General features: G+C 47.5%; 1 protein-coding gene across 7 annotated transcripts in view; it reads right to left on the bottom strand.

The window, feature by feature from the left end:
* SEMA6A (semaphorin 6A) overlaps nt 1–4,786 on the bottom strand; it is a 182,291-nt gene extending 177,505 nt beyond the window's left edge. For 4 of the 7 annotated variants that reach the window (XM_028749368.2, XM_028749371.2, XM_028749369.2 and 1 more), the window contains exon 1: nt 4,012–4,785. The gene's annotated coding sequence lies outside the window, so the exon portion shown is untranslated. Of the gene's footprint in view, nt 1–2,390; nt 2,641–4,011 lie in introns of those variants that run through there. The other 3 variants (XM_028749366.2, XM_028749370.2, XM_028749367.2) reach the window with 2 other exon arrangements.
* Nucleotides 4,787–14,454: the final 9,668 nt, after the last annotated feature.

Genomic DNA, 14,454 nt, shown 5'->3' with positions numbered 1-14,454 from the left:
AGTGTACTTTCACTTAAAGAAAAGTCCCAGTCATCTCATGCACTGAACAATATATGCAGTTGTTACTTAAAAAGAAAGGTCTAAAGAGCCTAGTTCTTCCCTATTCTCCACTTTTTCAGTAAACATTGTGAAGCGACACAATGCAATCCTATGCATATCTACTCATAAGTAAACCTTATTGATTTCCATGGGACTTGCTTCCATGGTAAGTGTTTTTAGAATTGCAGCCTGGGAGTCCCACTGAACTCAGTAGATCTTTCTTCCGAGTACACATGGATAGGATAGGATATGCTCTGTGGAGCAGTTAATTAAAGCAGAAAAAAACTACAAACTCTGTGGGGTTTTGGAAAGTAATATTTCTAGGTATCAACAGAGCCATCCTGCAAGCTTTCTTATAGCACCTCCCTCTACCCTACGGAAATATATTCCTAGAAAAGCAGCAAGTCCAGGAAACAAGGATGGCAGAATCAAGACCAAAAACGTGACATTCCAACAGTCTCAACTGGTTTGTCTGCTTTTTAAAACAAAGGTCACAATACAAAAACAACATTGTCTTTCACAAAAATAGTAGAATATAAAAGAACAATAGTTGGAGACAGAATTCTGCCACTTTTATTTAATGTTAGGCTAATAATTAACCTTGGTTCTGAATTATGATGTGTGTTGGTAACTTCGGTTTAATAGAAATTGCTTGATGCATTCATGATGATTTAACTTCCATTGTGTTGTGGATGACAAAATATTCCCATCACAAACAAACCAAACTGATTGTTTCCTATTTGAACAATCTTAAATCTACAGGTTTTCCATTATATTTATAAGAACCCACTCCTGGGGAAATAATAGTTTCCTTCACAAAAATGGGAGCAGATATACAAAAATATGCATACAGGGTTTAGGAACACAAATGCTAAGAAAACAATAAGCATTGCACAACGAAGCCAGCTATAGAAATTCACTGGTCCCAGATAACTATATCCATAAACCACAGCACTCCATTTTTCACTTTGCTAAAACTGAATGAAAACTCAAGAGAGATTGTGATTTATTTATTTTTACATTCAGCCTTGAACTCTGCTTTTCAGTCACCACAACCAAGCGGATTTTCACTTCTCTTTCCATGAAACTTCTGCAAAACAAAACACTGTGTGAACCAGCCATCATCTCTACAAGTCCCCGCCCCCCTTCTCTAAGAAAACCTTGAAACTTGTTCCAGCAATAGTTCCTGGAACCTGACAATACCCAAACTGGATTTCCCCGGGTCTGGATCCAGAACCCTTTGCCTAGATTGCTGTGAGCTGTTCTGCCGAATGATGCTCCAGGGAAACCAAGCCAGCAGTTCCCAGCCTCCCCTCCCTCCCCCCCAACTCCCCTGAGCTGCCTCAGTTCTGCTCCACTTCTCCAACAGACCAGCAGGCAGGGAAAACAACACATGGGGATTTGTAGGCTTCCCACTTTCACTCATGCAAATCCACAGCCAGAGCACTTAATACACATTACTCTCAGCCCAGAGCTTTCCAGGCTCATGTAGCCAGCACACCTTAACAGCTAACACACCACCAGCACCAGCCAACAGCCTCTGCTCTCCCTTCAGCTGCTGGGCTGACTTAAGGTGGTAATACTGAGAGAATCTCCCACTGACCTCTTTTTTATTATTATTATTCCAAAGAAGTCTGGGCAGTGCTGGGAGGGGGCCTAGCAGTTTCCCATGAGCTGCATCTCCTTCCCCAGTGAGCGGGGAACTCCCATTGACTCCTTTCTTCTCCAGTCTTTGGGCATTATCTTCATCCAGTCAGCAGTTTTGAGGGAACAAAAATTTCTGCCCAAGGACTTTTCACGTTCACACCATTCCCTAGTGTCAAAGGGAAGTTAGGGGAGAACGACTGAAACATGATGTTTGGGGGGCAGTGATAGTTTCTAAAATAAGAGGTACTTGGTTTCGGGGTGGGGGGCTGCATAGAAACTATACTACTGTCTGCCCCCAAAATCCTATTCCCTTAACCCCAAATAGGGGAGCTGGCTGTGGTTATTAAAGTGGCGAGGGAAAGGCACTCTGCACATGCTCAAAGGCACGCCCCTTCACTATTACAGAAAGTAATACGTTGAAAAAGGGTTTGTCAGCTAATCCCTGGCTCAAATTAATCCCTGCTAGCCAAGCAGAGGGTGGTATGCACAGAAGTGCCCATGGCTTCACAATATGCATCACAATAACTTATTAACATGTCACCCCAGTGCCTCAGGAACAGGTCAGTCTCCCAATACTATATTATACAAAGGACTTAATAGCACAAGGAGTTCTGTTTTGCAAGGGACCACGTTGCCTGGCCCTTTCTCTAGCGCTTCACTTTCTCCTTCTCTAGCATTCCCCCTCAGGTAATGTGCATTATTACCTGTGCAGGATCACACGCGAGCGTCCTCTCCCCTCTTTTGCCCAGAGCAAAGGGCAAGCAACCTTCAGCTACACCTTCCTAAGTTCTCTTCGAAGGTGTTGTGTAAACCCCATTGTCCTCTCCACTTCTAGGTCTAGAGACATCTCCCATGCTTTCGGTGGTCAAGGGACACCCATAAGCGGGTGGAGGAGGTGCGCACACAGAAAACCACACGGGTGCCAACTTAAATAAAATATTGGGGGGGGGGCAGTTTAGCCTCGCCCCGCATAATTGATCACAAGAATGGCGATGTCCATCCACTTGAGGAGGCGGCGGCCCCCTCAGATATTGTATTTGAGGGAGGGAGCAAAGGTACCTCGGCCCCCCAGGAGTTGTCTGCACACACACAAGCGGCAAGAGAAAGGGAAGGAGCCCCGTTATTAACTCCTCCCTTCCGCGGAGGCTGCAGGAGGGACTTGAGGGGAGAGAGAGGAACCCGCGAGCGCGCCACTCCTGCTCCTCTTCCCCCCTTAAAAAGAAGGGGCAGGAACCTTGCCCTGCGCGGCTCCGCTCTCCCCACAGACACCAAACGCCTCTCCTACTTCGCTTTCTCCCGTCAGTTCTCCAGAGAGAAACCGACTCGACAGCTGCCCCTCCCCTCATCCGCGGGGTGCAACAGGGGGAAGAGAGAGGAGAAGCAGCAGCAGCCCTCCGCCCGCGCCAAGCCCCGTCCCCAATCTCGCAAACAAAGCCGGAGACGGGCGGCGCCGTCACACACGCTGCTCCCCCCCCCCAAGGGACCAGGGTGGGCACCGGTCACTGCGCCGAGGGCGGAGGAGAGGCGTTGGCCCCGGCAGGGGAAGGCGAGCTCGAGGGTGGGGGGGGGGGACAGGGGGGTCCGCCTCTCCCTCAGCCCCAAGTTTCCCTCCTGGCCCGACGGCTTCGCCAGCCCACCTGCCCCCGCCGCTCGCGGCCGCCGCTTCTCCTCCGCCGTCACATTGTCTCCGAAACAAAGACTCCACGCCCATCCCGCTCGCCCCCCAAGGAAGCCTCGTGCGGAGCGACGGGGAAAAGCCGGGCTCGGAGCGGCGCGGTTGCACTGCCTGCCACCGAGGCGGGGTGTGTGTGTGTGTGGCGCGGCTTCACAGCCCGGCAGCCGCCCCTCCCCGCGGCGGCCAAGCAAGCGGGCAGCTCCCGGGCAAAGTGTCCCCGAACCGCGAAAGCGAGGGCGCGGGGCGGAGGGAGGGCGCTGGCGGCGCGCTTTTGCAACAAAACAAACGCGCCCAGTTCGTGCAAGATTAAGAGCAGGGCAAGAGAAATCAGGCGTTCTCCCCTCCCCGGGAAACTGTACTGCGCGCGTGCACACACACACACACAAACACGGACCCGGGTCAGGGGAGAGAAAGTGGCTCCAGCATGGAGCGTGCCCGAGCAGTCCTCGCCGTCTCCTGGCTCTGCAGCCGCCGCCGCTTCACCATCCTTCTGCTGTCCTGCAGGACCTGGCGCTGCAAGCTCCCCGCGCTTGCAAACGCAGCCCGGAACAATGCCCTCGTGCATATCCCGGAGCGCAGAGAAGCAGCAGCGCAGTGCATGGGGATGGGGGGGGGGGGAGAGGAGAGAGAGGAAAAAGGAGTTCACGTACCTCGTCGGTGCATGTATCTGGGAGGCTTACGAGGACAGGACTAGCTGATGGAGTGTCCCATTTAGTAATCCATTTAAGGGGATCGCTCCGCGAAACTCGATCCACTCTCGCCTTTGCAATCCTTTGTCATTATTACCGGCGTGCGTCCTAGGGGGAGCGGGGCGTGTGTGTATGTGTGTGTGCGCGCGTGGGGCGGCGGCGCGTGGAGGTTTTGGGTGGTGGTGGGGGAAAGATTCAATATTTCGACTTTGGGGGCTGCGATGTGTCCATCTCCACGGAGGGTGGGGGGAAAGGGGGAAAGGGTTGGGTGTGGGGAGGGGGAAATCAAAGAGCTCCGGTTACTCCTCTTCCCGAGGCCACTCGCGCTGCCACTCCAGTAAGTCCCCTTCCGACGGGTCGTGGGAGAGGAGAAGTCCTTTCAGGGTCTTGCGCTGCCCCTCCGAAAAAGTGCTCCCGGCGGGGCGAGGCGTCTTGGGGGGAACTCCTCGTCGGCAGGCAGAGCTGCTTGTGCCCCGGCAGGAGAGCGCGCTTCGCCCCAGCTCGCCTGGTCATTGAAGTGTGTGTTTGGGGAGGACTTCGCAGCAGCCTCTCTCGCTCTCTCTCTCTTTCTCTCCCGATCTCCCCGCGCCCTGCCTCTCTTCCCACTGCGAGTCTCCGTCCCAACTCTTCTGTCACTGGGAAGCAGCTTGGCTGGAGGAGGAGTCAAATCCCGGGCTGGATTCCGCGGAAACGGACTGCCCCGAGCATGACATCCACCTTCGCCCACTTCTCAAACAGCCAGCCCATGAATGTGTGTGTGGGTTTCTTTTGGTGGGGGGGGGGTGCGAGGAGGGAATGGGGGAAGGGTGGGTGGGTGCGGGCAAAGTGCCAACACACCCACAGAAAAAAGAGAAATCGGGAGCGCGCTCTCTCTTCTGTGCATACATTCGATGTAAGTGATGGGGATTCTGATGGGAAACCAGGGAACATGGAGAAAGTTTCTTCTGCCTAATTAAATAAAAAAAGAGATTTGTTTGAAAAAGAAGAAGAGGAAGAAAGCCTGCGAAGAAACGCTACCAGAGACGAGCTGCGAGAAAGGATTTGTTCATCGATTTTTTAAAAATTGAGAAGTTTAAAGCGATGTGTTAAGTCCTCCTTATTCAAACGGCGATACCGAGGAGGATTTTCCCACTGCAACAAAGCGTTGCCAGCGGAAAGCGTGCGCAAAAGGAACTCTGCTCACAATTTAAGAATAATCTTTCGGAGCGAGCCTAGCATAAGTTTTTTTTTTAAAGAGGATCGCAACCTACTTCCAGAATCTTTCACCCACACAAACGCGCTAATGTCCTCATTGACAGCAGCTGCACTCTAATCAATAATAGGGGCAGGACTTCAAACCAAAGCAACCTCTCGTCTGTATTTTGATCTGACCATTTTGGACTTACCCACAATAAGGAGATTTTAGTTTTTCCCATATGGAAAGCGTATGTGTGTGTTTAAAAACAAACACTTGGGGATCTACCTCAACGTTGTACCCGTATTCCTTCTTCCTCGAACTTTATCTTGGCAAAGAAAAAAAAACCAATGCCTGTGTTAAAATATAGAGGTGGATAGATATGGGAACCATGCCCAAAGTTAGCAAAAAAAAAGTCGTTTCTCTTTCTTCCCCAACCTTAGTGTCCTTTCCTAAGCAGCAAAATTAGCAAGCGTCTTGTGACACCAAGCCATTTAAGTTGACTTGACAGTCCAGCTGCCCTTGTCTAATCGCCCTGTAGTTTTAGTTTTTATGATTCGGATCAAACTTCCACGGATTCTGCCCGTAATGACGGCGAAAGAGGAGACCAACATAGCTTTGCTGGGGGGGGGCGCGTGGAAAGAAGGAGGACTGCATAATATGGATTCTTTTTGTAGCCCTGGAGAAAAGAAAAAATGGGGAAGGGATTAATAAAGCGGGCCCATGTGTGCCTGTGTACGAAAGACAAGGGAGCGTTACCGGGAGACGGCACCGCAGCAGCCGAAATGCCAGGCGGGGCCGGCGATCCTTAAACCTCCCGAATGGCTCTGAGTTTTACAGCGCGCACAGTATTTCCCTTCTGCGTAACGGCGAGGGGTCTATAGCCAAGGGAGAGGAGTCGTGTAACAGCTGGGGATTCGCTTCTTGCTGTTCGTCTCTTTGGCCAGAAGGGGACGCTTCACCAGTAAAGTTTTTCCCTTTCCCCCTTTTCTAAAAGTCACAGCGGAGCAAGGGCTGATCAAACTTGCGAAAAGTTTGGTCGCCCACCGCGATCCCGCTCCAAGGCGTTGCAAGAACAGCGCGCTATCACCACTCCTTGTTTTTGGGTAACAGGATCGGGCCCGTTAAGGTAACAGGGCTCCGGCTGCAACTGGGCATTGGCCCAGTTCCCCGCCTCTGACCAAACCCTCCTAAAACCTAGGCGCCTTGCAGCGGGTGCGGAGACGAGCCCGGTCCCTCCTCGGGATGCGCGCATGCTCTCGCATGCAACCTGCGCGCCCGTCCCGCTTTGCTCGAGTTTCCAGGGCTCCGGGCGAAAACAAATAAATTGCCGGAGCTGCGTGCGCGGAGAATGCTAATCGGACGTCCCCCGGGCTGGGCAGCGCGTTGCGATGCTCCTCGGGGGAGATCTTTGGCACGGTCCTTCCCATCCGCTCGCCTTTCTTCCTCTCCCGCCCTCCCTTTCCCCCAAATCCCAGCCCGAGAGCTACTGGCTGGGTTAATCCGTCCCTGTCTCGGAGCCAATCAGCCCAGGGAAGAGCAGTAGCAGCGCTAATAAATTAATCCTCCTGCTTCCCAGGCCCCTCCCGCCTGGGAAAGCGACTGGCTGCCGCTAATCCTAATGCTGCTACTTAGATAACTAGGAGAGGGCCACCAGCGCCCCCAGCGGCCAAGGCGGCGCAGTGCACGAGGAAGGAGTCTCGCCCCCCCCCCACGCGGCCAATCGCCTTAGCTTACTCCTTGTTTCCCCCCAGCCTGCCCCCCGCATCCCCCCCGCGCACCCCTCACTCCGCGGCTGATTTACATGTTAATTGTGTCTGAGAAAACTTCTTTAATTGCCAGAATTAAGCAGAGCAAACGGATTGCTTCACAAGCTGAGCCAAATTAATTCCGGGTTTAGCTCCTTCCCTTAGAGAAGCAAACAATTAAGCTGTCTTGTTTGCTCGGTGGCTATATTTGAATGTTAGACACACTGACTTTTTGGAAAGTTAGGGGAGGTGGTGGTCCCCCGCTCCTCCCTTATTCTTCTTTTAATATGAATAAAACTTTCCCTCTCGTTGTTTCCCAGATCCGTGGAGTTGAAGAGAGAGGGCAAGGACTTGCAAACACCTTTTAAATTGAAGAAAGAAAGACAAGGAAACGTTCGTGCACTGATGGTATATAGATTTTATTGGCCAAGCCTTGATATTCTGGGTGTTTAATTGGCCAGGAAGTCATCTGAAGGTCCCTAAGCATCTTCTGTTAAGGCCATCTGTTAGGGTTTGGTTGCATCCTGCATTACAGATGCACTGTGAGAAGCAAGTTGGACCATATGACCTTCACTGTCCCTTCTATGTCCCTTCTATGAAGAAGGATCCATTCATGCAGCCACAGTGGGACTGGATCAGCAATTTATTTTCTACATATGTATTCCCCCTTCACTTCAAGGAACTCAAGGTGGCATGCAGGATTTGACCTCCCTTACCCTCATGACAACTCTATAAGCCGCCCAGAGTGGCTGGGAAAACCCAACCAGAGAGGCGGGGTATAAATAATAAAATGGTTGTTTTTGTTATTAGCATAGCAGCCAACTCCTAGGGGCTGAGGTCCTTTCACTACCCCAATTTTTTTTGAGCCCCCCCCCCAAGTTTATGGGCATTACCATTCAAATGGTGTGTCAGCACCACATTTTGTGATTGATTTTGTGGGGCAAATGCCTCCCCTATATTATTCAAGTGGGAGGGAGGGAGAGACTGTTGTTGTTTAGTCGTGTCCAACTCCTCATGACCCCATGGACCAGAGCATGCCAGGCACTCCTGTCTTCCACTGCCTCCCGCAGTTTGGTCAAACTCATGTTTGTAGCTTCGAGAACACTGTCCAGCCATCTCGTCCTCTGTTGTCCCCTTCTCCTTGTGCCCTCCATCTTTCCCAACATCAGGGTCTTTTCCAGGGAGTCTTCTCTTCTCATGAGGTGGCCAAAGTCTTGGAGCCTCAGCTTCAAGTGGGAGGGAGGGAGAGACTAGCCCAGCCCAAAATTACATTGGCTTCTTGCTAACATCTTCATATGATTGCTCGTAAACCTGGACTGCAAGTCAACCCACATTTGCAAGCTTCGGCATGAAGCGGTTGCTTTGATGAGCGTCAGATTCCCAGAGGCATGCTGTTTCCCTGCCTCTCCAGCCTCGATTTGTGTGTGCCATTGAAAGCGGGGGGGGGGGGGGGAGAGAGTTGTAAGGGATGCTATTTTGGTTCTCAACAAAGTGCAAGGCGATCGCCCTCTTCTTAAACATGCAGTAAACATATGGGCATGGGCCACAGGGATGAGTGCATTATTCTCACACTCCCGTTGCTACTCCACCTGCCTTCAAACTTTTGGAGGGCAACTGGCTGAAGCGGGGAGCTTCCTGTTCTTCTCTCCACAATTACAGCTTCAGACCCTTCACAAATGGCAGAGTGACTGGCTCAGCTATAGAGGTGGAGCTAACATGCTCATCCCCATGGCTTCCCATGGCATTAAGAACACCCCAAAAGCTCTTCTGTAAAAGTACAATTCGTCAGCCTGCCTCCTCAGCAGCTGTGCCATGTAATAAACGTGAACTGAGAAATGAGCATTACAGTGGTACCTCGGGTTAAGTACTTAATTCATTCCGGAGGTCCGTTCTTAACCTGAAACTGTTCTTAACCTGAAGCACCACTTTAGCTAATGGGGCCTCCCGCTGCTGCTGTGCTGCCGGAGCCCGATTTCTGTTCTTATCCTGAAGCAAAGTTCTTAACCTGAAGCACTATTTCTGGGTTAGTGGAGTGTGTAACCTGAAGCGTATATAACCCGAGGTACCACTGTAATACACATCATTTCAATTTCTTCAACGGTCAGTCAGCCCTGCTGTATTTGGTACCTTCCTGCTAGGAGTGCCAACTAGGCCCAGCAACCATGGGTGCATGGCCCTGGCACCAAAATTTCTGGGTGCCCGGCCCCCTTCCTGGGGAATTTTATGGGTGCTCAGGTACCCAGGGCCCCAGAGAGTTGGCACCTATGCTTCCTGCACAGTGGGACCCTAAACCTCTGCCCCCCCAATCCTGTCATGATGGAAACACTCTTAGCATGCTCAGTGGGCACAGAATGCTGATAAACTGGTGTGGGGCAATGGAAAACTAGGGGGAATGTGGGATGGAATTGCATATCCTGGGAAAAGAAATGGCTAGCTGGTATCCTAAAAAGGATCACTCGGTACTGCAAGTTTTGTGTTGGTACCACATACATGCATATAATTTGAAAACACAAGTCCCTCCTCCCCTCTTATGTACCCATTCTTGTTAGGCAGCTTGCTCAGGATTTCCCAAATGCAGCTGCACTACACATTCAGGTATCTTTTAAAACCGTTTGGTTTTGGGTCTCTGTAATTACATGAAATTGCATTACAGGCTATGAGGAAACCAACTGTCTTGGATCTAAGGGGTTTTTACTGGGCAATTGTGCTAGCTGCCAAAGTAATGAATGAATATTTCACCTCTTTTTTCTGATTTGGATCTGCTTCTCTGATTTCCGAGGCGAATAAATCTATCTGCTGATTCAAAGCACGGGTTTAACTTGCCCTTTTCAAACCTCGGTGAATCTACATGTATTATAGCGCACTCATACAATTTGCTTCAACAACACCAGCATTACTGTTAGCATGAGATGTAGTGCTGGTGACACAAATACAATGCAGAAAAAAAGACAAACATCACAACATGATTTTGTGGCACAAAACACTGCAAAAGCAACATTGCAGATTATGTTTTCATGTCGTGGAAAATTATACCAAATGCTGTATTTGTAGTAGGGAGTTTGATATATTTCCCCATTCTGCTTTATTATATTGTATCCATATATACATTTGGATAATATACAAGTATATACCAGAATCATATAACTGCAAAGTTGGAAGGGACCACACAGGTCATCCATTCCTGTGTGTTCCCTTCTAACTTTGCAATTATGTGATAATATATTAGGGTCGTCATACGTCTGGAACTTTCCGGACATAGCCAGGATTTGGCTATCAGAAACAAGGTCGGGGCAGAGATCGCTGTAATGTCCGGGAAAATCCAGACCTATGTCGGAAGTGTAGAATTTGGCAAATTTTCTTAAAAATAAGCTCAACAACTTTTGTGTCCGAATTTTCACTTTTCGAAATATGGCAACCCATATATATGTTTGTGAATTTTATCCAAATGTATATTATTTATTTCATTTGTGAACCATTTGCCATGAGGCACCCTGAGACAATTCACAATACAGTATAATAATGAATATAAAACAGCCACACACACACACACACACACACACACACACACACATACACACACATATACAGTTTAAAAAATAAAATAAAAACAACAACAGCACATGCATAAAATCAGTTCAAATCTGGATACTAACTGGGATAAAGGTCTTAGAAGGCTTGTTGAAAGAGGAACTTTTTTAACAAGTGCCAAAAAAGCAATAGAGATGGCACCTGTCTAATATATATAATGGGAGGGGAGGTACAAAGCATAGGTGCCACCTCATTAAAGTCTCCATTTCAACATTGTGTAAGATGGACTTCCTGATAGCCTCTTCTTCAGAACACAGTGAAGCAACGGAAGGGATATGGGACAACCTTTTAGGTATCCCAGTTTTCAATGGTTACTACGGTAGCCGCCAACCTTGATGCATGTTTAAAGGTAAAGGTAAAGGGACCCCTGACCATTAGGTCCAGTCGTGACCGACTCTGGGGTGCAGCGCTCATCTCGCTTTATTGCTCGAGGGAGCCGGCGTTTGTCCGCAGACAGCTTCCGGGTCATGTGGCCAGCATGACTAAGCCGCTTCTGGCGAACCAGAGCAGCGCACGGAAACGCCGTTTACCTTCCTGCTGGAGTGGTACCAATTTATCTACTTGCACTTGACGTGCTTTTGAACTGCTAGGTTGGCAGGAGCAGGGCCTGAGCAACGGGAGCTCACTCCGTCGCAGGGATTCGAACCACCGACCTTCTGATCGGCAACTCCTAGGCTCTATGGTTTAACCCACAGTGCCACCCGCAGTAATTCTCACTCTGTACAGTGGGTTAAAACAGTGTGATAGGATTGCAGCTGTGCAGTGCAATGCGAAGCATGTTCGCTCACAAGTAAGCCTTGCTAAGCTCTGTGTGACTTTCTGCCTAGTAACAACGCAATGCATATTTACTTGGAAGTCGGCTCTGCTGAGTTTAATGGACTTATCGCTGGGTATGTAACTTAGACCCGGACTAGCAGTGTGGCTGCCCTTGTTCTGTGGAACAGCATTCCTGTGCAGATATGAGAGGGCACACTATCTGCATTTTTCAGAAACAATTGAGTACACTTTTGGTTTTTGCAACAAAATTTCAAATGCTTTTTAAAAAACCAAATGCAATAACCATTAAACACTTATCCAGCAGTACATCTAATGGTGTTTGTTTTATCCATTGTTTGGAGATGTATACAAGCACACTTTTGTTTCGACAAGTTTTCTGAGCTGGATAAATGGGTATTTACCATGAGTGTCTACTTGTTAGGGTTTTGGTTTATTTTAAATGCATTTATTGTTCCTGCTGTGTTTCTAACTGTTTTTAATGATTTTAGGAGTAAATCACCCTGAGTTGCTGGTTTAGAAGGTGAATAACAAATCTATGATGATGATGATAATTTGTAGAATTGCCACTTACATGTGTTTTGTACTACAGTCCTTAGACCCATTTTTATTTTATTTTATTTTTTTATTTTATTTTATTTCGTTCTTACATAGCTATAGTGATACAGTCCAAAGAAAACCGTAACATTACATTCTATATACATATATCCAAATATGATTATTTATTTCCCTGTGACTTCCCTCCACCCATGATTGGCATCATTCACTTTAATACGGTATCCTTTAAATCATGTTTAAGCAGTATAATTTTAGTGTTAACCATGAAGTCTCGAACCCTTTTTTCTGCTCTTAACTTTGTGGATTTCAGTCTAAACATATCAATGAATTACTTTTGGAACATCATTTTACCATGTATTCATCTACGCATTCCCATTCCTTCTTTAATTTTTGATTACCGTATTTGTTGCTCTATAAGACTCACTTTTCCCCTCCTAAAAAGTAAGGGGAAATGTGTGTGCGTCTTATGGAGCGAATGCAGGCTGCGCAGCTATCCCAGAAGCCAGAAGAGCAAGAGGGATCGCTGCTTTCACTGCGCAGCGATCCCTCTTGTTGTTCTGGCTTCTGAGATTCAGAATATTTTTTCTCTTGTTTTCCTCCTCCAAAAACTAGGTGCGTCTTATGGTCTGGTACATCTTATAGAGCGAAAAATACGGTAATCCTTGGACCAAAATCTTACACACACTTACTTGGTACTAGTAAGCCCCATTGAACTAAGTGGGAGTTACCTCTCAGTAAACATGCATGTGCTTGGGATCCATGCCTCTTAGCTAGTTAAACTGTGGAAATTATGGGGAGCAGAAACTCTGGAGCAGGACTGCGTTGGAACCCATTTGTTAGCTGGTGTCCCCAGCTTAAAACAAAGCATCACTGACAAGGATGGGGCAATTCAAACGACAGTGAAAGAAACTCAGTTCAGAGCAATACATGGAGACTTCTCAACGATTTTAAATTGGGATAGAAAACATAACCTCTAAAGTCCTGGGAAGGAGCTCAACTATAACCTGAATTCATACGGGACAAAAGGGGACCATCTCCCTCCTGTTTTGCTTGCACTAATGTGCAAGTGTTTCCAAACAGGGCGCTCACTGTATCACTGTCCCATGAATAGCTCCTCAGCGCTCTGTTGTCCTTTGTATTCAACAATCATTCTACTGTACTTCGTTAAATCCTTCGCCTTATTCCTTTTGGCACTATTCACTTTTGATATGAAATTTTCATTGGGGAAAATTGAAAATGATACTGGGATGGAAGGAGACGATATAAATCAGAGTACCTTTTTTAGAAAAAGAAAGGAAGAAAGAAAGAAAGAAAGAAAGAAAGAAAGAAAGAAAGAAAGAAAGAAAGAAAGAAAAGCCCTTTAGTTTTGTGACTTTCCTCATTTCCCTGGTGCCTTCAGATGTGTAATATGGGCAAAGGCTCTCCCCGTGTTTTGAGTAGCATTTCTCATCTTGCCATTCTTGGCTGACCTGTGTTCCAAGCCACCAATTCATTTCAGCTTGGAAGGTACCTATTTTCCAGTGGATTCATTCACAAGTACAATTGCCTTCAGATGATTTATATTTTCGGATCCAGATAAGTGAAAAGATTGAGTACATTCGGGAGATTTACTGTGTGGCTACACGAAGCATGGCATTAACATTAAAATAATTACATGGTGCTGTTTGTCTGCCTTTTACTTTTAGATAATGAAAGGGCTGCTGGAACTTGGAGTTGCTTTGATTTCCCAATCTAAACTACACACAAATTCATTCACTTCCTAGTATGTTAGATTACAAGGAAAAGCTTTCTTCTTGGATCAAGCAAATGTTTTCTCCTCGAGACACTTTAAACTCAATATGTACGCAATGTAATTTGCCAACCAAAGGAGCTGAGAACGCATATACTGTTTATATTACATTTGATTGGAAATCTTAAACAGAAGTTACAAAAAAAGGATAATTGTTGTTGAGGACGGATGCATTTTGTTAGCAAGAGCACTTAGATGTGGCGGGTGGGTTGGGAATGCACAGAGACAATTTTAGTTTGAAAAGCTTTTCACATTCCCCTTTTTGGGGGGACTCGGAGCAAAAATTTAGCATGCGCTAATTTCATCATATCTTTTCCCTCTTTAGCTACTTAAACAGCGATGGTCTACTATTCAAATTCAAATATCTCAAGGGCTGGCACATGGAAGATGCAGCAAAAGCTTGTTTTCTCCTGCTCTGGAGGGTAGGACTCAAACCAATAGCTTCAAGTTACAAGAAAAGAGATTTCAACTAAACATCAGGAAAAACTTTCTGACAGCAAGAGCTGTTCGACAGTGGAACAATCTCCCTTGGGAGGTTGTGAACTCTCCTTCCTTGGAGGTTTTTAAGCAGAGGTTGGATAGCCATCTGTCATGGATGCTTCAGCGGAGATTTCTGCATTGCAGGGGGTTTGACTAGATGACCCTTGGGTCCCTTCCAACCCCACAATTCTGTGAGTCTATGATTCTACTATCCATCACTACAGCTAAAATGTGCTCAGCCTATAAAGTCTCGTATGAATCTGTAGTTAGCTTGGGGATATTCCTTCTGACCC

This window comes from Podarcis muralis, chromosome 11, assembly GCF_964188315.1.
Source record: "Podarcis muralis chromosome 11, rPodMur119.hap1.1, whole genome shotgun sequence".
NCBI classification, from domain to species: Eukaryota; Metazoa; Chordata; class Lepidosauria; order Squamata; family Lacertidae; genus Podarcis; species Podarcis muralis.
Note: the sequence above shows the minus strand (reverse complement) of the source record. Positions and strands in the feature narration are given on the sequence as shown.